The 24,794-nt window shown below is 41.4% G+C and overlaps 1 protein-coding gene across 4 annotated transcripts in view; it reads left to right on the top strand.

The window, feature by feature from the left end:
• Positions 1–24,794, top strand: part of PHACTR3 (phosphatase and actin regulator 3) — a 274,576-nt gene that overhangs the window by 120,993 nt on the left and 128,789 nt on the right. The gene's annotated exons all lie outside the window — the stretch shown is intronic.

Raw genomic sequence — 24,794 nt, 5'->3', positions numbered from 1 at the left:
GAAGACCGAATTCAGAGGCCTTACAGATCTATATCATGACTTTATGGAAATAGAAAAAGAAAAAGTATTTTTCATGGTGGCTCAGATTTACTTCTTTATCCCCGTCCTTGCAGGCAGAGGCCCCTAACAAATATCAAAGGATGACTGAGGGGCCTTTGGAAGCTAGGAGACTTGGCTCTAGATCTCCTCTACCACTTCTTAGCCATGAGACCATTGGAACTCATTGAACCTTCCTGAACCTCAAATAGCTGCTATTGCTATTTGTTACCCATGAGACCAAGGAAATAGTCATCATGCATCATGTTCTAGGCAGTGCACAAGCTAAGAAAGGAGCAGAGATTAGGAGAAAAGAGGAAAAAAGAACAAGCAGGACATTTTTCACCTAAGAGATTGACCAAACAAATTTAATTTAATCAATAAATTAGCCAGTCTCGGGTAGTTCTTTATAGCAATGCAAGAATGAACTAATGCAACCATTTATGCTGTATCCTGTGTTTTTTTTTTTTTAACTCACATTATTTTGTGAGTATTTTCTCACTGACAATATCAAGTGTTGGCAAACACATGGGGAAACAGCTCTTTTATACATCTCAGATATAAATTGGTATGGCCATCTTGCAGACACCGTTTGGCAATATCAAGTAAAATTGGAAAAGCAAATGCTTTGACTCCCTGTGACTATTTCTAGCTAAGGAGGCTTGAACCAGGATGTTCATTACAATATCAACATTGTGTGTAATTATGAAAAACTGGGAAAGAGTCCTAAATGACCATTAATAGGGGACTGGATACATCAAATGTGGCATATTCTTACCATGGGATACTTGGCAATAGTTAAAAGCAATGAACTAAATTTCTATGGGAGAGAAATGAAGTGGACAGTATAATATCATGTTTGTAAACCTACCCACCCCAACAAAATAATATCATATACAGCATGTCAATGTGAAGTGAAAAAAAGACTGGATGGAGAGAGAGGGGCAGGGAGATTGAGAGACAAAGACAGAGACAGCAAGCAAGAGAATGTGAGAGCTGTGCGTATCAGTCTAAAAAGACACATACCAAATCTCTGATAATTGTTCCTTCTGGGAGTGTTGAATGAGAAAAAAAGGATTTCACCTTTATCAGGAATGCTTTATCATGTATTATAATAGTTATACATATAAACACACACCAGATGACAGCTTCAGTAACCTCCAGTTTTGTGCATTTGATATATGGCTCCCTGTGCTTTTAGGTTTTCTTCTGTTACTCAAAGAAATTGGAGAAATAATTGTTAAAACAAGAGATTTATTTAAGGAGCATAGAAGGGAAGGTGAAAAGTTTGGATACCTAATGATTTTTATTTTAAGGTCAAGGTATGATTTGACTTTGCTCTGTAAAGCAATTTTCTTTTCTCCAGGAGAATGTTTGCAGCAAACATTTATTAATTACCTACCATGTTCATGGCCCACAGAACTGTCCATGGTACTAGTTCTCGATCAGGCACACAAATAAATCCTCAGTTTAGTAAGTTTGTCTTTGATGACTTTTTCTCTCAGTCTGATAAGAATTCAGCTTGCCATCCTCTGGCCCAGATGAGCCGCAGGATGTTGAAGGAAGATCAGTGCTGCCTGGTAAGTACATTCAGAAACACAAGTTCCCCCAGATATTCCAGTGTTTCTGCTGATCTCAAATCCCAAGGTCATGTCAGTTATGAAAACATCAACAAATTTATGGAGTATTAACTGGAAAGGAGTATTGTTGCTTCTTACTTTTTATCAGCACAGAAGATTCCAAGAACAGGGAAAATATCTAAAACCAAGCCAGAAAAGGACGTAAGTGCTGAGCCCATTGGTGACTGCCGTTATCTGCTTTGAAACCCCAGGAGTTGGTAATGTTGTTTGCAAGGAGACAGCTATGCTTCCTTTCTTGTTTTAGTCTTGGGCTGAGACAGATATGACATTTCCTAGATTAGGGGCCCAGAGCTACAGAAAACATGGCCCCAAACCAAAAACTTCAAATCTTTAAGTCATTCATCCTTGAGGAATATGCCGATGCCTCATTTACCCCTTGTGACTGCTAAACCCCTGACATACATTTTTATGCTATTAAAAGAAGGCTCCTAGTTTTGTTTACTTCAGTCTCCTAGATGTTGTCATTCCTCTTGAATCTCCTTAGAGGCTGGAGATTATATTTGGTCTGACAAATGGTTTTCTTTCTCCCCGCTTTCTCCTTACATATATTGTAAAAATATTTTAATAGGCGATATATGTATATAGTTACAACATTAAGCAGCATGAAAAGGTACACATTGCTATCATGAATACTCTTATCATCATCGTCATCACCTTTATTAGATAGTGAAAAGTTTGCAATGGGGCACGGTGACTCACACCTGTAATCCAAGCACTTTGGGAGGCTGAGGCGGGTGGATCATGAGGTCAAGAGATCAAGACCAGCCTGGTCAACATGGTGAAACCCCATCTCTACTAAAAACACAAAAATTAGCTGGCTGTGGTGGCAGGCATCTGTAATCCCAGCTACTCAGGAGGCTGAGGCAGAAGAATCATTTGAACCTGGGGGTTGGAGGTTGCAGTGAGCCACTGCACTCCAGCCTGGCAACAGAGCAAAACTCCGTCAAAGAAGAAAAGAGAAGAGAAGAGAAGTGAAGAGAAAACTTAAGTTTGCATACTAAACTTACTCTCTGGTTGACCAGTTCTCCTTCCCTGAGGCAACCACTGTTACAAGTTTCTTTTTTTTGTGATTTCTTGTGGATTTATTCATGTCATCACCTCCCATGTCATTCATCATATGTGTGTTTTGGTCACATGAATGATGGCAATCTACACATACTGTTCTGTATCTTTTTTTACTTTGTGATATTTCTTGGAGATCATTTCATGGAGGTGGATGTTGTTCTTTCTCAGTCTTTTATGTGTTGCCTAATAATCTGTGGAAAACGTTCTTCTCCACTGCCCTGTTGGTTGACACCGGGGTTGTTTCCAAACATTCATTGATGAATCAGTGCTACCTCGACTAATCTTTTAACCATGTATGCATCTTTATTTTCAGGTTTGAGTTTATTTGTAACATATGTTCTGATGATTGCAATTGCTAGACCAAATTATATGTGCATTTTAAGTTTGTCTAGATGTAAAGCATTGGTCTGCAAAGATATTATATCAACTTATAAACACAGAAAAATTAATGGCAGCACTGTTTTTCAATGCCCTCACCAAGCTAGGTCATTGACAATTCTAAAAGATGGATCTACAAGGGTAGTGCTTAAAAACATCATTTTTGGTTTAGGTTCAAGCCATATTTACACTTGAAATGGTATGATATCTTACATTCACTTCAACATAATCCAGTCGGGATGAGAGTGAGCAGGTAGGGGCATATAGAGAAAGAGATCAGCATTCTTTGGTAGTTGTTGAAGTGAAGCTGAGCAATGAGTACATGGTAGTTCACATTTCCATGCTCTGTACTTTTGTAGGTGCTTACATTTCTTTATTATTCTTTTTTTTTTTTTTTTTTTTTTTTTTTTGAGACAGGGTCTTGCTCTGTCATTTAGGCAGGAGTGCACTGGCACAATTATGGCTCATTGCAGCCTCGACCTCCTGGGCTCAAGGAATCCTCCTGCCTCAGCCTCCCAAGTAGCTACGATTACAATTGCACCACACTGCGCCTGGCTAATGTTTTAAAATTTTTTTGTGGCAATGGGGGTCTCACTATGTTGCCCAGGCTGGTCTCAAACTCCTGGGCTCAAGTGATCCTCCTGCCTTAGCCTCCCGAAATGCTGCAATTACATGTGTGTACCACTGTGTCCAGCTCCTTTTCCTTTTTATAACAGAAATGTCCAAGCCATATATTAAACAGATCTGACTCACATAATAAAAATGTGGACAATAAATCATCGTGAGTTGTTTTCTCCTTGTATTTAGCAAAAACTCCTCCTGTGCTCATGACAGGCTGAGTGCCTGGCCCGTGTCTCCTTACTCTGCACAGCATCCTTGTGAGGCTGAGATCAGTGTTTTTATTTCTGTCTCACAGATGAGAAAACAACAGAGGTCCAGAGAGATTAAGTAGGTAGCAGAACCAGGGAATGCAGACTTCTTGCAAAGCAATACACTGCTTCTGCCTGACCATGACTTTGCCTGGCTGCTGCCTCTCTGGCTACCATCTGTCTGCCAGGCTCTGGGGACACTAGTTACTCTGACAGTCTAGCTACCAGATAGGCTCCAGTAAGATGGGAAAGACCTGGACAGAAATAAAGGCATTCTATGAACATTATACCAGCAACTCTTTTTAAAAAATAGATTTTATTTTTTAGAGCAGTTTTAAATTTATACAAAAATTGTACAAAAAGTAAGAGTTCCCATATACCTCTTCTCCCCTTCCCAGTTTCTCCTATTATTAACGTGTTGCATTGTGTGCACATTTGTTACAACTGATCAACCAGTGTTGATGAATTATTAACTCAAGTCCACAGTTTACATCAGGGCTTACACTTGGTGTTTATATTCTACAGGTTTTGAGAAACGCATAATGGGATGTATTCACCATTACAGTATCATACAGGATGGTTTCACTGACCTCCCAATCCCCTGTGCTCTGCCTCTGCAGAACCCCTGGCAGCCACAGATCTTTTTAGTGTCACTATGGTTTTGCCTTTTCCAAGATGTCACGCAGATTGAATCCTGCAGTATATGGACTTCTCGGACTGCATTCTCTGACTAAGCGAGATGCCTTTAAGGTTCCTCCACGTCTTTCCTGTCTTGATAGCTCATTTCTTTTTATTGCTGCTTAATATTCCATTGTCGGGGTGTACCACAGTTTGTTTATCCGTTTACCTGTGGAAGGACATCTTGGCTTCATCCCAGTTTTTGGCATATGGTCATTTTTCAATATTTTCCAAATGGTTTCATACGTGAATCTCATTGCTCTTAGCAGGTCATTCAGATGTGCTCCTGACCTGGACCCAAATGGCCTGGACCCACCATCATCACCTCCCTGTCTGGCCTCCTCTCCCACTCCATCTTCTTTCCTCACTCTGCAGACCCTCCAGCCCCCTTCCTGTTCTTTTGTGCACCATGTTGGATCCTGCACCTTCATCCTTTCTTCTTCTTTTTATTCAGAAGACCCTCACCCCAAGTTTTCTCACTGTCCAGATCTCAGCTGAAATGTCACATCCTCTAAGAAGTCCTCCCTGACCACTCTACTGAAAGGGTTGCATGCTGCCAGGCAAATGCACCTCACAGACTCCTCTTGGGATTTCCTTTCTTGCACTTTTCACTCTCTGAAATGACCCTGTCTGTTTAGTTGGCCATCGTCTGTCCCCCACCTCTGGAATGTCGGCTCCACAGAGGGAGGGTCCACATCTGGCTTATCCCTGGCTGTATCCTAGCCCTAGAACAGTGCCTGGGGCCTCACAGAATATTTGCTGGATAAGTAAATGATGGATTGATTAGTCTGACTACTCCGGTGCTTTTCAAGTTGATGGCTTTCCATCTACATTCATCCATGAAAAGAGAGAAGAAACCAGGAAAAGCACGTCTCCAGTGATGAGGGTTATGTCTCTGGCAGCCTGTATTTTGGACCTGAGTGGGACCATGGTGTGTGTTCTTGTAGCTTTTGCTCGAGTTTTGTTTACATGGCCCTCCCTATGGAGTCCAAGATGGAGCTGACAGTGTTGTGTCATTCTAAACAAGCATGTTGTTGCAAGAATCAATTTCAAAGAGATCCTCTTTTAAATGCTGCTTCTCTCCCTTCCTCTTCATCTATTCTAGCATTTGAAAGGTGTTTATGTTGATTCTGCCATTCTCCATTCCTGAGGCACAGATAAGCATCATAAATATGTTAGTTTTGAACAGGTCCTGAAACTTGCCGACATAATTCCCATTTTGTTGTCAGTATTTCCAAGCATGAGTAGCCTTTTTTTTTTTTTTTTTTTTTTTTTTTTTTTTTTTTTTTTTTTGGTATGGTGAATTATCTACAGTTAGGGATGTTTTAAAGGTATTTTTATGAGGACGTTTAGTCATTGGGATCACTTGTTCCTGAGTCATGCATTTATTTTAAGTCTAAGTCTTTTGAAAGGTCATTTAGATTTTTCAAATATAGTAGTCGTATCATTGTCTCATATTCTTTCTCCTTGCCCATTTTTGTTTGCTTTTAACAAAGGAAATTATTTTCAAGGAAAGCATCTTCAGATAATGCACAACCAGACCCAGGGGAAACATGGCTTTATAGACACACTAGTGAGATCGTTGTATAATTTTATAGGGGGAAGGTTTGTATTCTGGGTAGAAAATGGTGAGATTTTAAACCAAAGTTTTATTCCAATTATGAAAATAAGACATGTGCATGATAAACATTTTCAGACCAGTGCAAGAAAGAAAATAATTTTTACTCATAGTTACTCTAGATATCATTAATATTTTGGTGTATTTCCTTGGGTGTGTGTGTGTGTGTGTGTAATTTCATCAGACTGAAAACTCAAAGCGGTCAGAGTTCTTGTCTGTCGTGCTTATTGCTCTATACAGAGTACTCCTGAGAAGACACTCAGTGCCAATTTACTGACTGAATGAAAGTTAAATATATGTGTGTCACATATTTCAAAGTTTAAATAGTTCTCTGTATTTGATTTTGTGTCCCACCAGCAATTTCTCATTCTTAAATTTTTCTTCGAACACGGGATTTCTAAATAGTGGGCTGTTTTTTCGTGGTATGAAAAGTTGTGTTGGAAAGCCCCTTCGCACTGGAATCTTTGAAACCATCTTCATTCATTTCTTTACAAAAAATCTTTAGCAGTGAAATTCTTGGGTTAAAGGGCCTGAACACTTTAAAGACTTCCATACACTTTTGCTAAGTAACCCTCAAGAGAGAAGGGGCCAAGTGGCCTTCCCATCAGCAAGGAATAAAATGACCTCTCCTTTTATGTTCCCATTAAGAGTGGCTTTAAGGGTCCTCTTGTAATGATGTATTTTTGTTGTCTATATTAGACGTGTTGTCCCTAGTTTCTTAGTAGCATTCTGATTTTGCTATGGTATGTTTTCATGTTCAGAAGTTTGAAAAATTGTTAGGTCAAATTTAGTATTTTTGCTTTAAGGCTTCATTAATTGCTCCTATACTTAAGAAGGTCTCCATCACCAAGTTAGTTACCCATTATTTTCTTCTGCCTTTCTTGTAGGTTCCTTTTCTTTCCACTTCAGCTCATGGGACATGCATTTGAATGTGAGGTGTAGCTTCCTGACCGTTCTGGGTAGCCCAGTGACTCAGCACTATCCTGGGAATAGTCCTTTTTTCTTTTTTCTTTTTTTTTGCCACTGATTGGAAATGCACATCTTATAGTATTCCCATTTTTTACATTATACTAAATTCTCTTTCTGGACTTTTTATTTTATTTGTCTGGATCTGTCATGTCTTCATATTAACTGTTTTGACAACTATAGTTGTATTATATATTCTGATATCCAGCCAAACACCTCCTTCATTATATATTTTTTCAATTTTGGGAGCCATTCTATTATGTATATGCTACAAGAAGAATATTATGAGTTAGATCAGATTATAAAATACAGTGAGAATTCCATAAAAGTTATAAAATCATTTTGGAGAACTGATATTTTTACCAAATTGAGTAATCCCATTCAAAAGCCTAGTATATGTCTGTCCTAGTATGTAAGACTTTTTTTTTTTTTTTTTTTGAGACAGGGTCTCACTCTGTTGCCCAGGATGGAGTGCAGTGGTGCCATCTGGGCTCACTGCAACCTCCACTTCCTGGGTTCAAACAAATCTCTGCCTCAACCACCCGAGTAGCTGGGATTACAGGTGTGTACTACCATGCCAGCTACTTTTTGTAGTTTTGGTAGAGACAGTTTTGCCATGATGCCCAGGCTGGTCTCCAATTCCTGAGCAAAAAGTTATCCACCCGCCTCAGCCTCCCAAAGTGCTGGAATTACAGGCATGAGCCACTGCTGCTGGCCAGTATTTGACAATTTTAAAGTCAATATAATTCTAAGTTTAACTGTTATGGTTTCTTCTCAGGGAGCCCAACAATTTATCATGAGTTTTATTTCTATATGTTAATATTTTGCATTGGTTACTGCAGATGAGATTTTTGTTTCCTGTTAAACAATCTGGTGATTTTGCTAACATTAAAAAGAAATACTAATTTGGATTCATTCATTTTGTAACCTTAAAAGAGTGATTCATCTTACTCTCTTAGTATTTATCTTATTACTTATTATTTAATATTTATGTTAAATACTCTCTTAGTATTTAAAATAGTTTTCAAGTTGGTTCTCTTCAGTTCTCTGAGTGTAGATTGGTTCATCAACTGCTCAAAGGGTGAAAAATGAAAGGGGTGCTTCCTGTGAAATGTTTCCATGGGGCTCACAGTGCCCCTGAGCCGAGACACTCCTGGTTCAAGGGCAGTTCTGCTGCCCTCTCTCTGTGGAGAAGGCTTGTCTGTTGAACCTCTCACTGTCCTTTCCCTTCCTGCAGGCTGTGGGCCCAATAATAAAGGGCTGCTGGAATCCTGGTCTTTCTGCTTTGCTGTGAGAGGAGTTGGTGGTGGCCCCCTCATGCTTGGCCTTTGAGCCTGAGGAGGGATGAGGATCTTCCCTGGGTGTCCAGTTACTCTTTGAGCCAAGTGGTGGATGAAGACCTTGGGGGTGTGGTTGACTCAGAGGTCAGAGCTCCAGTGAGCAGAAGGAGCCCACGCCACCTTCCAAAGCACCGATTCCAAGTCAACAGGTGACCTTCCAGAAGAATTGTGCAATAGGCTTTAACTTTTATTGTGCAACCAAGTTTCTCACATAATTAACTTAATGGCCTCTAGATGAAAACAGTGACAGTGAGACCCCACCGGCCTCCTCTGAATTCTTTGACCAACTCGAACTTTTCCCATGCTGGCTTGTAGTATTTGGATTTCTGCAAAGGCCAATAGGGTTGATTTCGGAGTTTCAGACTGTGGGACTCTGTCCTAGTTCATGAGAAGAGTCTGGTAAGGCCACTCAGAGGGCAAGTGAGGTCTAGGACGCTGCATAAACAAATTAGGAAATGACAGAGAGGTACCAAACCGCAGCACATTTCAACTGTGTGTTCCTTTCTGTGTCTCTCTGATTCAATGTGGCCAGTGTTTTCTGGAGACTTTTGCAAAGGTGGGAAGAGGGACATATGGCACCGTGACCCCATCTAGGTGCGTGGGCCTGGAGGCTGCTCATCAACCCACCCAGCTCCCAGGAGCCAGTGCTGTTCCGGGTTCCTGCTTGGATCACATTAGTGTTCATGGTCGTTAAGCTTATGCCTGTAACGATAATTGAGTCCTCTCCCCAAGAGCTGTTAATTGGGGAAAGGAGGGGTTTTGTTCTGCTTTGCTTGTTCCAATCTTGTGTTTTTGCTTAGAATATGAACACACATGGTCACACACATACATGAAAAGCCAGAACAACCAGAGGACCTTCTGTTTGAGCACCCAGACTAGACACACAGCAGGGAAACCATGCCCAGCCTGGTTCCCTGGGGTCTGGGCTCTTGGTTCTTTCCTTTGCGATTGAGGAGGAGGCAACCTGCTTTCTCTCCTGGGTTTAAAACCCCCTCTACCTGTCAAGTCCTCACATCATCTGTGGACTTTATCCTCAGTGCTTCTCTAGAAATGTCTTATTGTTTTCTAACAATAGAAAGAATTGTTAGAGAATATGAAACAAAGAGAATATGAAATCTGTTAGCATAAAGAATCTTTTAGTAAAGAGTACAGAAAAAAAAGTCTGACTTGAACTGGTGTAAATGAAGAGAGGTGTTGATTGGTTACTGAAAAGCTGAGGGCCTCAGGCAGGCGGCTGCATTCGGTGGTGTGGACCACGCCAGTAGGGCTCTGCTCTCTTGTGCCTGACTCTGTGTCCATCTGATTTGGCTTCATCCCCCAGCGTGTTCTCCCCACAAGGGAGGAAATGACTGTGTAGAGCCCCTGGCTCATATTCTGAAAGCTTTGCAATCTTTACTTGGTGATACAGTTTGAAAGTTTGTCTGCTCTAAATCTCCTGTTGATTTGTAATCCCCAGTGTTAAAGGTGGGGCCTAGTGGCTTGGGGCCCTCCCCATGGTGATGAGTTCCTGACAGTTGGTAGCTAGAGTCTGGGGCCTCCCTTCTTCTCTCTCTCTCTTGCTCCCCCCTTTTTTTTTTTTTTTTTTTTTGAGATGGAGTCTCTCTCTGTCACCCAGGTTGGAGTGCAGTGGCACAATCTCGGCTCACTGCAACCCCTGCCTCCTGGGTTCAAGTAATTCTCCTGCTTCAGCCTCCTGAGTGGCTGGGACTACAGGTGCATGCTACCATGCCTGGCTAATTTTGTATTTTTAGTAGAGACAGGGTTTCACCATGTTGCCCAGGCTGGTCTTGAACTCCTGAGCAAAAAGCGATCCTCCCACCTCGGCCTCTCAAAGTGCTGGGATTACAGGCGTGAGCCGCCTTGCCTGGCTCTTGCTCCCACTCTTGCCATCGAATGTGCCTGCTCCCCCTTCACCTTCCACCATGAGTTGAACTTCCTGAGGCCCTTACCAGAAGCAGACATCAGTGCAAGCTGCAGAACCATGAGCCAACTAAACCTCTTTTCTTTGTAAATTACCCACCCATTCTCAGGTGTTCCTTTTTAACAATGTGGAATGGACTAACCTGGGAAAACAAATTTTAAAAATTTTCCTGACAGTTCCATAAAAAGTCCTGGAATCGATTCTCAAACCAATCAGTGACATGTGATGCTCTGATTTGATTGGCCAGGCCTGGGTCTGTCTGTACAGCTGGGTCACTGGGGTGGCCGATGGGAGAGTCAGCTCCGTCCAAGCCAATGGGCGGCAGATGGGGAGCGGGGAGTTCATCAGGATAAGCTGGGCACATGCTGCTCTAGTGATCTGGACTTTTGAGGGGCTCACAACCATGGTGCCTGTGTCTCTCTAATTCGACATGTTGATCATGGGATAGCAAAGGGACGCTGCTTATGGAAGTTCTCTGGACACCAGCTGGACCGAGGCACCACATCGACATATCCTCCACAATCACAGAGGCAGGAAGGGGGAGCGTGGAGAACTGTGCCCTGGCTGGGAAAGCATCCACCCAGAAGGGGCAGATGCCACTTCCACTCCTATTCAGTTGGCCAGACTAAGTCCCATGTGCAGGCCTGGGTTCTGCAGGTGGGGATGTGTAATTCCCTCCCGCTGAGAGGCACAGAACATTTGTGAGTCAATAGAGTCTGCTTTCGGTTGCCCTACTGGTCCCCAGATATTTAGGTCCTACTTCACAGGAGACAGCCCCAAAGTCCCACTCAGTCACTACTCACAGCTCAGTGTCTAGGATCTTTGAGTGATGAATCATTATCTTTACATCATGGTTGGACATGGCTCTTCTTGATTCGGAGACTTATGACAAGTGATCTGCCCCCCACCATCAAACATCTAAGATTTAATGGTGAAACAGGGATAGGATACCTGTGGTAAAAGTTCAGAAAAGGGACGATGGACTGCCAAATGATTACTCCCCTGAAGTTCTCACATGAAGATACAGTGACATTCCTTTCTCTGGGGGAAAGAGAGTTCCTTGATTAGGCCTGATTTGGCTCTGTGGGACTACCTTCCGTCTTCATTGGCCTTCTTCATTGGCTTTAGTGCCACCTTTCTGAAGTCTTCCCTTTTTGGTTATCCTTGCTGCTGAATAAAAAGAAGATATTGGAAGACATGCTCTTCATAGAGTATGAGCAGGTGTCTCAGCCTAGAAAAATGGAGATCCAAGGATTATTTTCTACAACACTCAGTCTCTTTTATTCAGTCTGGTGATGGCTTGGACAATATAAATCTCAAAACTTTTTTGGTCCCAGTTGGCTTCATCTGCCAAAACCACATGTACAATTTTTTGTTTTTTTTGAGATGTACCCTTTCCATAGATCTAAGATCTTGTCAGGCTCCCGTAGAAGAGCTATAACCATGGCCCCTTTGCTGATGAATTTTGTCCTAGTTTGCTAACACCACATCAATCCACTTGGGATTTTTAACCATAGGTGTGACAGCAGACCAATTCTAAACCACCCTTTGCCACTTAAAGACTTTTTGGCTTTCTTTTGTTGCTTTTCTCATTGGTTCTAAGAAGCCAGGGGGGTTTTCCAATCTTATGAAACCTTGAAGTTCTGAATTCTCTTTTATTTTTGCCAGACCCTGTTTTCTGCATAGGCATTTTCCAAGAAGTACTGGTTGTATTACAGAATAAAGAGAGTAGTTTGTTACCTTCATCTTAGGAAGGGCAATTTGGTGACTTCAAATGTGAGAGTTAGCACCTACTTGGGAGTAGGAATTGTCCTTAGTATGTTTTAGGAAGAAATTAGATTTATCATGCCTTGAGCCTCCCCTTTGTCCAGGACACATGAAGGACCTGATGGGAATCCTGGGTGGTGTTGGGGAAGTTGGTGCCGGTGGAATACTAGTTTCCTGAGATCGACTCGGCACTTTCTATTCTGCTGAGTTAGTCTCAGGGCCTTCCTTGATTAGATAAAACCATCCCATGGCATCTCTGAAGTGCAGCTTATGGGCTACTTGTAGTGATATGGGACATGGCCATTTATGGGGTCATGTATATTGTGTCATCTGGTCCTTTAGCAGAACCTGTTGTGTTCTGACATTCCCGAGTTGGCAGAGGAAGAAATCGGGTCTCAGGGAAGGTGTTGGTAAGTGGCAAAGTCAGGGTTGTTGCTCAGGTCTTCCTGGCTTGAGGTCTTTCTATTTTTGCAGATTTGTTTCTGGAAAGATTTATTTAAATCCTCTCTAGTTCACCCCTATAGTTTTTGAATCAAAAGGCTTACCTTAACAAGCACAGAAAGCCCCATTTATTCAGGTATTGTAAACAAGAATGGAAAAGATAGATGTGGCCCCATTTACTCATCCCATTCTCCTACTTTTTATCCCACACCAGGAGTCTCCCAGGCTCTAAGCAGACCTCAGGAAGGATGGGGCTGTCAGATATGAAATGTTAATGATCCTCATTGGATTGTAACTGGGTTCTGGTTTTTGAAGCTTGTTTTGTTTCTTGGGAGGCAGAGATAAGGTCAAGCTGGGGCTCAAAGTGTCATCGTAACCACCAAAATGGGGACCACAGCCGCTGAGTTCACTGGCTATGCCGTTTAAAAGGCAGGACACACTTTCAAATTTCCCACTATTTTTAACCAGCTTGCTTGCTTTTAAATTCATGTGTGGTTCCTGGAGACACTTGACCTCTTTCTACAGAGCCTTCCCTTCTGCCATTTTAATGAACAGCAGCATCAGTGACTCCGTAACTTCCAACTGCATCTTCTTCATCTTCATTAGCCTTTACCTTGGCATTCAAGCCTCTTCCAGGCCTCCTCCTCCCTTTTCTTCCTCACCTCTCTTACCATGGCTTTCCCTCACCCCCTCACCCACTTCTTGCTGTTTCTGCATCATACCTTCCTTTATGGGAATGCTCTTTTCCACCTGTCAGGATCCTACCCACCCCTCAATGTCCGGTTCAAATGCTACACCTTCAGAAAGATTTTTGGGGAAAAAAATAAAGTCTTTTTTCTTTTTGAGTCTGAGAGTATTGCACACTCATTATAGAATATTTATAAATAAAATAAAAGTCTTTCCCAGTCATATCAACCAGAGTTAATCACTACGAATATTTGCATATTTCCATTCATCTTTTTTCATGTATACATACATACAGAAAATATTTATAATACTGATACCATATCATATATATAATTACATATCCCAATTTTAAATATAGTGTGCGTCTTGAAAATTTTTTGGTATCATTAAATGTTTTTCAAATACATAATTTTCACTGGATACTTGAAATTCTGTTCTACCTCTCTTCTACAATTATGTAAATATTCCTCTTACTGTTTGGTTGCTTACATTGTTTTCTTGTGCATAAGGCTTTGTCTCTATCTCTGATTATATATGTATAAATATAAGTATTTTTGAACAGTGTAAACTCTTTTAAGCTCTTAACACACATTGCCAAACGTTTTCTCAGGAAGGTGGTATTTGTTTTCACTCCCATATGTACTGTAAGCTTATCTTTCCAAATCTTTTCCAATCTGATGAGTTGAGTTTTAAGAAATCAACTACCAGTTTGGCAAAAATGGAAACTCATTACAGATTCCCCTCAGCTTACAGTGGGGTTTTGTCCTGATAAACTGATCTTAAGTTGACAGTATCATGTCAAAAATGCATTTAATATACCTAATCTACTGACCATCATACCCTCGCCTATGATAAATGTGCTCAGCACACTTATGTTAGCTTACAGTTAGGCAAAAATCATCTACCACAGCCTATTTTATAATAAACTATTGAATATCTCATGTAATTTATCAGATACTATTTACTCTGTCAAAATTGCAATGGTTTCACGCCATTGTAAAGTTGAAAAGTGTTACGTAGAACCATTGTAAGTCAGGGATAGTCTGTATTTAATTTGTTTCTTTTGGGGTAACATGTAGAGTTTAATTTTCTTTTTTCAGTTGTTTACTGCTATATTTTTTCTTCTGAAAACTATTGAAAACATTTGTACTCTTTTCAGTGGGGGTAAGGGAAGAGGAGGCTTTTGTGTTTCTTGCTCATTTTAAAGAGGTCTTTATATATTAAGGACTTTCTTTTTTTCATTGATTGGGAATATATTCCAGAGTTTGTTGTTTGACTTTTTTATATGGATTTTGAATGAAAAGTTTTTAAAATTCTTATGTAATTTGGACTAGCCATTCTTTTGTTCTTGATTGGTTCTATTTCCTTTAAGCTTAAAAATTTTATCTTAACTCTGAATCAGTTTTTTTCCCAAGATTTTCTACAATTGTACTTTTCAAATTAAACTGAAATCTATCTTAGTGGAAGTATGAAATATTTCCAATGTGACTTTTCCCCAAATATCTGATTATGATTCTGCTATGCATCGCATTGTTGAGAAACGTTTTTCCCATTAGTTTATGGTGCTTTTGTTCATCTTGACTTAACCTATCCCATATTTCATATAGATGCACCCCATGATCTGAGTAATGACACTTCCACCATGGCCATGCAGTTTTGGTTATTATAGCTTTGAGATACATTTTCAGGTCTGTTAGATACTTTTCCTTGTCATTTTTTTATACTATGGTCCCCTCTCAGTGAAAACTTTGCACACTCTCAAGGGTTCCAGTTACTGTTGCAAACACCTTTAACTCTTCAGCTCACTGTGAGCTTCTTGAGGACAGGACTCAAGTTGTCCTAATCAACTACACATTCCCCGTAGCATAGCCCATCATAGCACTGACTAGATAGAATTCACTGAAAACACATTTGTTATGTTGATAATTTCTTTCTGGTCATTTTCTGGGTGACTTGTATTTTTAGACAACCTATAATCAGGTGTATTATTTGATTAAATCTAGGAAAGAAATATATGCTGTATTTAATTGGCTTGTGTTTCTCAGCTTCAACCCAAGTTAATTTAACTTTCAGTGTTGTTTGTAATTACCAGACATTTAGTACATTAATGAAGACTTTTTTTCCAGTAGCCCATTTATATTTACTCTTGAAAAATGATTTACTTTTGAATTCAAACCAAAAACATTATCATTCTAATTTCTGTATTCTCTCATTTCTATTTTCAACCCAAAACATTCTGTTGAGATATAAAATAATATTGGATCAGCCTGGAAGGAGACCTTGGATGAACAAAGGGAGGTTGTTTCGTTTCTCACAACAGGGTCTAGGGTCTGAGTTCTCATTTTGAATCAGGGTGGAGGTGGGAAAACAGCTCTCCTGCGTGCCTATTGAATGTGTGCCTTTTTGGGCATCTGTTTACATTCATGAGGGTCTACAGAGGCCCAGAGAAATTCCAACCACTTGAGTTTGTTTTTCTATCTACATTTTAACACTTAAGTTGATTCCTGGATGTATCTGATACTTCTTGTGTTTTCTACTAGGCATAGGACATTACTTTGCACAGAGCAGGTGTTCAATAGACAGGTTTCTTTTAATGTAAAAAAATTTATTGATTATGACCCTCACATAACAAAACAGCCCAGTAGTCCTCTTGTGTACCTCCACCCAGGTATCCCCAAAGAGAACCACTGTCTTAATTTACATCGTCTTGATTAGTTTTACTTGTTTTTGAGTCTTACACAATTGGAACTGAACAATATGTAATGTTTTGTATCTGTCTTCTTTTGTTCAACATTACATTTCTAAGGTTGGTCCATGTTACTGAGTGTGACAATATTTCATCATTTTCTTTGCTGTATAGTATTCCATTGTGTGAATATATTCTCAATTTATCCATTCTACTGTTAATAACATTTGTGTTATTTCTAGTATTTGGCTGTTATGAGTGATACCTCTGGTAACCTTCTTGAGCTTGTTTTTGTCTTTCGCTTTTTTTTTTTTCTCCTTTTTTGGTAAAGAATTGCTGGGTCATATGGCTTGCATATGTTTGGCATTAGTAGATACTGTGAAACAGTATTCCAAAATGTTTGAACCAGGGTCAACTCCCACAGCAGCATGGAAGTTCTAGTTGCTCTTTAATCTCCCCCACCCTTGATACTGTCAGCTTTTTCTAAACATTTTAGCCATCATGGTACTTGTATGGAAATATTGCATTGTGGTTTAATTGGTATTTCCTTGAAAACGAATGAGGCTGAGCTCCTTTTTATTTTTTCATGGCTATTTGTATGTCTTCTTTATGAAGTACCTGTTCAGTTTTTTGAAAGTTTTAAAAATTGAATTCTAGAAATTTAAAAAATATATATTCTGGATATGAGTCTTTGGTTGAAGTTCCTCAATGTGCTTTGCCTTTATATTCACTTAATTATATCTTTTCAGGAAAAGAAATATTTAATTTTAATGTAGGTCCATTTAGCAATCTTTTTTCCTTTTTGTATCTTATGTAAGGAGTATTTGCCTACCCACAAACCATACAGCTTTTCTCCTGTTTTCTTCTAGAAGTGTTATTGGTTTTGCTCTGAAATTTGGAATCAGAATAAATTTTATGTATGGTATGAGGGAGGGATCAGGAATCAATTTTCCCATATGGATATCCCATTGATCCTCCACCATTTGGTGAAAGGACCATTCTTTTCCTACTGCACAGCTGTGTTCCCTTTCTTATAAATCGGTCAGTACAACTGTGTGGGTCTATTTCTGGGCTCCATGTTCTGTCCCATCAGCCTGTCCGCCCTTGCACCAATAGCACATCATCATAGTTGTTGGAGATTTAAAATCAGTCATGATATCTGATAGTGGAAATCCTACTGCTCTGTTTTTTTCTTCAAGATCATCTTAGTCATTCTTGGTTCTAGACATTTCTATATAAAAATTTGAATTAATTTATACACATACACATAAACTTTCGTAATTTGGATTGGAATTACATTGAACTTGTGGGTCAATTTACAAACAAATAAAATATTTAAAACATTCAGTAATTTGTTCTGTGAACGTGGTATATCCCACCTTGTATTTAGGCTATTTTTTTTTCTCAATAATGCATTCTATGTATAGGCCTTATGCACATCTTTTGCTAGATTTATTCTGGAGTATTTTATGCTGCTTTAATGACATTTAAGTTATCTCGTTTAAATATAATTTTCTAATTCTTTGGTTCTGGCATATAGAAATACAATTTATTTTTGTATATGGACTTCCTATGTAAGAAACTTGCTAAATTATTCTAATTAAGATTATTTTGGATTTTCTAAAAACATTTCTCTGGAGAAAAAAAGGAAAGCTTCATTTTTTCCTTTCCAATCCTTAAACATTTTAGTCCTTGTTGTACTGGTTAAAATCTCTAATACAATTTTAAATAAAGACATTCTTGTCTCATTCCCAATCTTGGAGGGAAAGATTTGAATATTTCATCCTTAAGTATGGGTTTGCAATAGGTTTTTTGTATATATTCCTCATGAAATTAAAGACATTTCCTTTTATTCCTAATCTGCTGGCAGTTTCTAATCATAAATGGGTTAGGAGTTTTATCAAATGCTATCTCTGTATTTGTGGAAGTGATCATATAACTTTACTTCTAATTTATTCTGTTAATGTGGTGATTTCCACTGATTATTTTTAAATGTCAAGCTAATCTTGCATTTTGAGAATAAACCTAACTTGTTTTCCATGTTTTGTCTTTCTGCATTTCTCTGCCTCTGGTTTACTAATGTTTTCTGTAGGATTTCTGTATCTATGGTCATGAAAGATAGGCCTGTCTTTTTCATTTCTAGTGATGCCTTTTTCTGGCTTTGGTATTAAGATTATGCTGGCCTCTTAAAATTGATTCCCTCATGTTTTTTTATTCTCTCCGAGACTTGTTTAAGACTGGTATTATTTCTTCCTTGAGAGCTTGGAGGAATTTACTATGGGGCCCGTACATCCTTCAGCAGATACTCAAATGTTTAGAAGAGGTGACATCCTTTACATAAGGTTGCAAATTAAGAAAAAAATGTTAAAGGTAGAAGCAGAGGTGCCTGTCCGTATTTTCTCCTAGTGAAAATGATTCATTTGTGTATTTATTTATTCAGCAAAAAATATCTTAAATGTTTGTAGCACACCAGACACTGCAGCCGTTAAGGAAACACACATGCCTTCCTTCTAGGAGTTCACATTCTGGACCAAGGAGTGTTTTCTATTCCAGTTTGAGAGTGTGTGTCCATGCACCTGGCTGTGAGCTCTGGGTCCCTGTGTGCGGCCCTGCCCCTCCTCTGGCGCACAGTGCTCACTCCACTCCAGGACTCCACCCCATGTTTTCAGTCTCCTGAATGTACCCTACCCAGCATTGCTTCAGGACCTTCCGCAATGAGGTTCCCTGCCCCTGCTTTGCTCTTCCCTTCACCGTGTGTGTGTGTGTGTGTATGTGTGTGTGTGTGTGTGTGTATGTGTGTGTGACAGAGTCTCATTCTGTTGCCCAGGCTGGAGTGCAGTGGTGCGATCTCGATCTCAGCTCCCTGCAACCTCTGCCTCCCTGGTTCAAGTGATTCTTGTGCCTCAGCCTCCCGAGAAGCTAGAATTATAGGTGTGTGCCACCACACCTGGCTAATTTTCATATTTTTAGTAGAGATGGGGTTTCACCATGTTGCCCAGGCTGGTCTTGAACTCCCAACCTCAGATGATTCACACACCTCAGCCACCCAGATTACAGGTGTGGTCCACTGCACCCAGCCCTCTTCCCTTCACTCTTCATCTGAGAGTCCTGCTCATTATTAATGTCACTTCTTTAGAGAGGACTTTCTTCGTCCCCTGGGCTAAAGGAGATTCTCCAGTCCCCTAGGCTCAGAGCCCCCATGCTCTTCTCTCCTAGCATTTACATGTTCATAATTCACACATTTATGTGTGTGATTATTTTTGTTTTAATGTCGTTTGTTGCCACCAAATTGCGGGCTTCATGATGAAAAAATTTGCAACTCTTCTACTCACCAATGATACTCTTGTGCCCAGTGCAAGACCAGGCACACAGTAGGTGCTCAATAAATGTGCATTCCTTTCTTTTCTAAAGGGTTCCAGAAGGCCATTAATAGGCAAAAAACACAAGTATAGACGAAGGCTGAGTCTATCATGCTCCCCGATGGGTCCCCATGCCCAGCACTGGGTGCTCTCTTAGTGTTGGTAAAATATATGAATGAATGAATGAGTGAATTAATGGATGGATGAAGTGCAATTGAAATTTATTATGCTCATAAAGAAACACAAAAATTAAATAGATTTACTGCATTAAGATTGTTTTAAGAAGTTGTTTTATTCCTACATTCATTTTGTTTCCGACACAAACAGTACATAAAAATAATTATTTCTTGGATTCATGAAAAATTGAAAGGGCCCTTGAGTGTTTATTTAGTGTATCCTTTTTGGCAGAATTAATGATCTTAATAATGAAAACAGCACTGGGTGACTTTTTGAAGCTGAAATTTTTGTTGAGATAGTTGTAGATGTGCATGCGGCTATGAGAAATGGCAGGGAGGCGTCTTCTGTACCCTTTACTCAATTTTCCCCCAGTGCTAAACTAGGATATACACACCTAACTGGGATACTGACATGGATGAAATCCACTGAACTTATCCCATTGGCTAACTTCATTCACATTTGCCGCACTGTCCTGAGTGCTTTATCTCATTTAATTGTGACAACAGCCCTGTAAGGGGGATAGCATTATCACTCAGGTTCTAGGGCCTGGGACACTCGTGCTCAGAGAGGCGGAGCAGCTCACTCACAGCCTCGCACATGCTCGGGGTGAAGCTGGAATCCCCACTGGAAACCCCCCTCCAACCTGTGTTCTTCCTGGGGCTGGCATAAACCATGATATAGAGATCTGTTCCTTGTTACAGATCTCTAAAGAAGAAAATTACTTGCTTAACAAAAATGACTTTGCTATATAAAGGTGTGGTTTTTTTGACTATTCCTCCAGAATGGCATTTTTAAGAAGTCTGAAGTCTACGAAAACCTCTGCAAAAATTCAAGGCACTTAAATCTCTGATGAAGCACTCAAATGTATTCATTTATCATCCACAGTCTTTCCGTTTCATTGTAGACAGATTTATGTCCTTTGTGATGGTAGCTCCATGTCCTGGAGTAGACCTCCTGTCCAGGTTCCCAGATACAGCTAAGAGGCTGGAAAAGGTCCCAAGTAGAAGGAAGCTTGGGTTTGTAGTTTCCTCACATATTCTTAGAAGCTAGGGGCTGGGGAAACCCAGAAGTTAGGTGGTCAAGGGCAAAAAGATTCTCCCTTGTCTGTCTTTCTTCCCCAAACCTTGTCACATGGAAGATTTGAAATGGCTCTCCCAGGCCTGGGTCCTGGGCAGCTGTGTCACAGTGGGTGCCCACCTCTCACGCTGCTTGCTCTGCCCTGCTCGGGGAAAGACAACTTCTTAAGTTGTCATTCTCAGCCACACAGCACCCAGGGCCCCCGATTCCTCTCCTGGTTGCTGTGTGGCTGAGAATAACCCTGAATCATGAGGCATCCTGCTGCCCAGCCCAACATTTCCATCTGGTCCTGTTGGGGAGGAGGAAAATGCGGAGGGAAATGCCGATGCAGTATCTGTGGCTGGGCTCCAGCAAGACCCCTCCACAGTCTCCGGCCCCAGTACCAGTGGTTTCACCCACCTGGACCATCTACAAGGGTCAAATCCAGTGTGTGCAGTGCCTGGAATTGGAGGAAAGAGTCTTGCAGGTACAGCATCGTGAAAGGCCCCTTTTGATGATATAGAAAAAAAAAAAAAACCTCCAAAATAATTTTAATCATTTTCCTATCTTTGTTTATATTTCATTATAGAATGAGATCTGCTTTTGACTTATATTAAGGTGACCTGTTTGAAATTGCCAATTTTGTGGGTCGATGACAGCTGAATATTGGCAGTTTTAAATGGTTCAGACTAATGCAAGTTAAATTAAAACCTTGAGGAATATGCAACTTTTCACTTTACATGACTCTGTTTTAAAAAGGGTGTCAACATATTTCAGCCTTGTGGAGATGGCGGCATATGTCTATCCTGTGTTGCAAGCAGCTGTGAATGGTTGCGTCGTTTTGCTTGGCCTACGCATGGGCGTGTTGTCACCAGAAAGCGTCTCTGCACCTTCAAGTGGTGGCAAGCCCCTCCTGACAGCCATTCCTCATCCAGACAAGAACCCATCAGATCTTATGAAAATTTAATGTGTGAAAGTGTACAGTTCCATGAGGCTTTTTGTGTGTGTTTTTTTTTTAAATAAATTAGTCTGCAGCCCTTGCTAACACCAGATGAATGAATTAAGAATCCACCTCCCCCAGGGCTCTCAGGCTGCTAAACTGCACACTGGGGCGAAATTCCCTTTCTCTTATTCTTAGCTTATTCTTTTTTGTTTTTTTTTTTTTAAATTTTTTTTGAGACAGAATCTTACTCTGTCCCCCTAACTGGAGTGCAGTGGTGCGATCTCAGCTCACTGTAACCTCCCCCTCCCGGGTTCAAGCAATTCTCTGCCTCAGCCTCCTGAGTAGCTGGGATTACAGGCACCTGCCACCACACCCGGCTAATTTTTGTAATTTTAGTGGAGACAGGGTTTCACCATCTTGGCCAGGCTGGTCTTGAACTCCTGACCTTGTGATCCACCCACCTCGGCCTCCCAAAGTGTTGGGATTAGAGGTGTGAGCCACGGCTCCCAGCCTCTTAGCTTATTCTTAAAGGGAATTTCCTACCTTTTATTTTTCTTCCTGAGAGTTTCCAATTTGCCAGAGTCTGAAGGGTTGTTATGCTTTCAGCCAAAAGGATGCCTCAGTAGCCCTTTAGCCCACCTTCCCCCAGGGCAATGGTAGCATTGAACGTGCAATCTCTAGCTGACTTGAAAGATTGGACTTGAAAAAAATCAGCAGTTCCTTCTGGAATCTGCAAGGATTGGGGAATTTGAAAGATTCAGGGGAATTAGTTCGGCTTCCCAAACTAATTGGTTTTAGTGACCCCTTCTTCTTCCAGTTTCATCACTGGTGTGACTGATGTTAACATCATCGTCGTCCTGTTTTACCAATGAGGACCCTGGAAAGGCTTGGAGGGCCCTGGGGCTGCCTAAGGTCACAGGCCAGGAAGAAATGGAGCTTGCCCGAGGGCCTGCATCTCCTCATTCTGAAGCCCAGGCTTTCTCTGTGTTTTCAAAATGCCTGCTGGTTGCATTTTGTTTTTCCAGATGATATTGTAGATGCCAGAAAGTAGGGCCTGTGTTTCCATTTCTTGGTTTTCCTGCCCTTCCAGCTCGCTCATAGGAGGCCTGTGATGAGTACAGGAACAGGCATCTGTGCTGGGCAGACCTAAAAGGAGGAAGGAGCGACGTGACCAATTACCTTGCAGTGGGGCGCGGTCCTCTCTTGAAGACCAAAAATCTCTTGAGAGGCTAGCATATCTGGTCCGAAAAGTCGCCATTTCTTTGGGTGGCCCTGTACAAAATGGTCCATATCTCACAGGGTGGTCTCCTGGGCTCTGCAGGCCCATGTTGTGTCCACAGTACATGATCAACAAACACAGAAGCCACCCATCAATGAATCCAGGTGTTCACCCGGACGGATGTGGGAAACTGAGGCAGAGGCCACGGGCTCTTCTGTCTCTCAATTCCTGTCCCCTTTGCATACTGGGGGGCACTGACTGGGGGTAGTCCAATAATTTTATCTCACAGTGCCCCACCAGAGACCATGGTGCTGATGGCACCTACTAAGCGCAACGTGGCACCTACTAAGCACAACGCTGTGCTTGACTCTACCGTCTGAGTGTGCGCACTCAGGGCTGGTCTCCTTCATGCAGCCCGAGGCCTCCTGCCAAAGTCCACTTCAAGGGGAAGCCGGAGGTGCACACAATCCCCTACGTCTCCTTTGATCCAAGTACATCAGCTCTTCCAAATTTTGTTTGCTGTGCATTTTTTTCCCAGATACTTAAAAAGGATTTAAGAATCTTGCCAAAGTGGCCACTTCTCCTAAAAACATCTAACCCAGTCCTCGCAGATTCCAGAAGGAACTGCTGATTTTTTAATTCATCTTTGGCCGTTTGCTTTCGGAAGGGAACATTTATTGTGTTGAAAATTAAAGACTGAAAAATGTTTGCTTTTTGTGGTGTCCTTGAAAAGCGAATGACTTTCACCCAGGATTTCTGTACTGGGTGTCAGGGACCGTGGTACACCATGGTGCTTAGAAAAATGGATGATGGAGATGGTGATGTGGCTGGCTAACATTTATTAACATTGCTATTGCCAGGCACCATGTCAACCCTTTCCTATGCGTTAGCTCATTTAATTCTTACAGGCACATGACAGGAAACAGAAGCTCAGAGAGGTTATGTAACTTGTCCAAGTTTGAACAGTTAATAAGAGCTTGCCGGCCGGGCGCGGTGGCTCAAGCCTGTAATCCCAGCACTTTGGGAGGCCGAGGCGGGCGGATCACAAGGTCAGGAGATCGAGACCACAGTGAAACCCCGTCTCTACTAAAAATACAAAAAATTAGCCGGGCGTGGTGGCGGGCGCCTGTAGTCCCAGCTACTCAGGAGGCTGAGGCAGGAGAATGGCGGGAACCCGGGAGGCGGAGCTTGCAGTGAGCCGAGATTGCGCCACTGCACTCCAGCCTGGGCAACAGCGTGAGACTCCGTCTCAAAAAAAAAAAAAAAAAAAAAAGCTTGCCTTCAAACCCAGTCCATTCTGGCTTGTGGGGCCCAAGCCTTGCTGTGCTGCCCCAGGCTGTGTAGGGTGCATCTGCAGTGACCATTCTTCTCTCCAGAGGTCCTTCCTAGGACTGACTTTGTGGAGATTGTGTCTGCTAGGTGGCGGGGCAAGACACGCCTGTCCTTCCCGCTGGAAGGAGTCAGTCCAGCAAGAAACCTGATGAAACCAGTGACTCCCAGCTCTGCGTGAGACAAGATGATGGGGCGATGGTGGGGGATGTGGCAGCACAAAGCAGCTTCGTCCACTGATGTCGGGAACAGTCTTTTGAGGGAAGAAAAGTGTAAGTTGTTACCCAGAGTAGAAGACTGCCGGGCCAGGAGTTGGGAAGGGGATTCTAGAAGGCAAAGTGCATGTGAAGTTCTTGAAACTAGAGATACCTGAGGAATCTAGATGAGGCCAGTCTGGTTGGAGCAAAGGGTGATGAGTCGGGAGGCTGGAGAGTGACAAGGACCAGATTACGTGAGGAGGACACTGCTGCTTGGGGACTTCCCATCCTGAGGACGGAGGAACTTGAACACAGGAGTTACTTGCTATCAACTTAAATGTATTGAGCCCCTGCTGCTCTGTGGACATACAATAGTTGGACAAACAGACAAAGTCCCTTTTCTCAAGGAGCTTGTATTCCAA

The sequence above is a fragment of the Macaca thibetana genome, chromosome 10 (assembly GCF_024542745.1).
Source record: "Macaca thibetana thibetana isolate TM-01 chromosome 10, ASM2454274v1, whole genome shotgun sequence".
In the NCBI taxonomy this organism is placed as follows: Eukaryota; Metazoa; Chordata; class Mammalia; order Primates; family Cercopithecidae; genus Macaca; species Macaca thibetana.
Note: the sequence above shows the minus strand (reverse complement) of the source record. Positions and strands in the feature narration are given on the sequence as shown.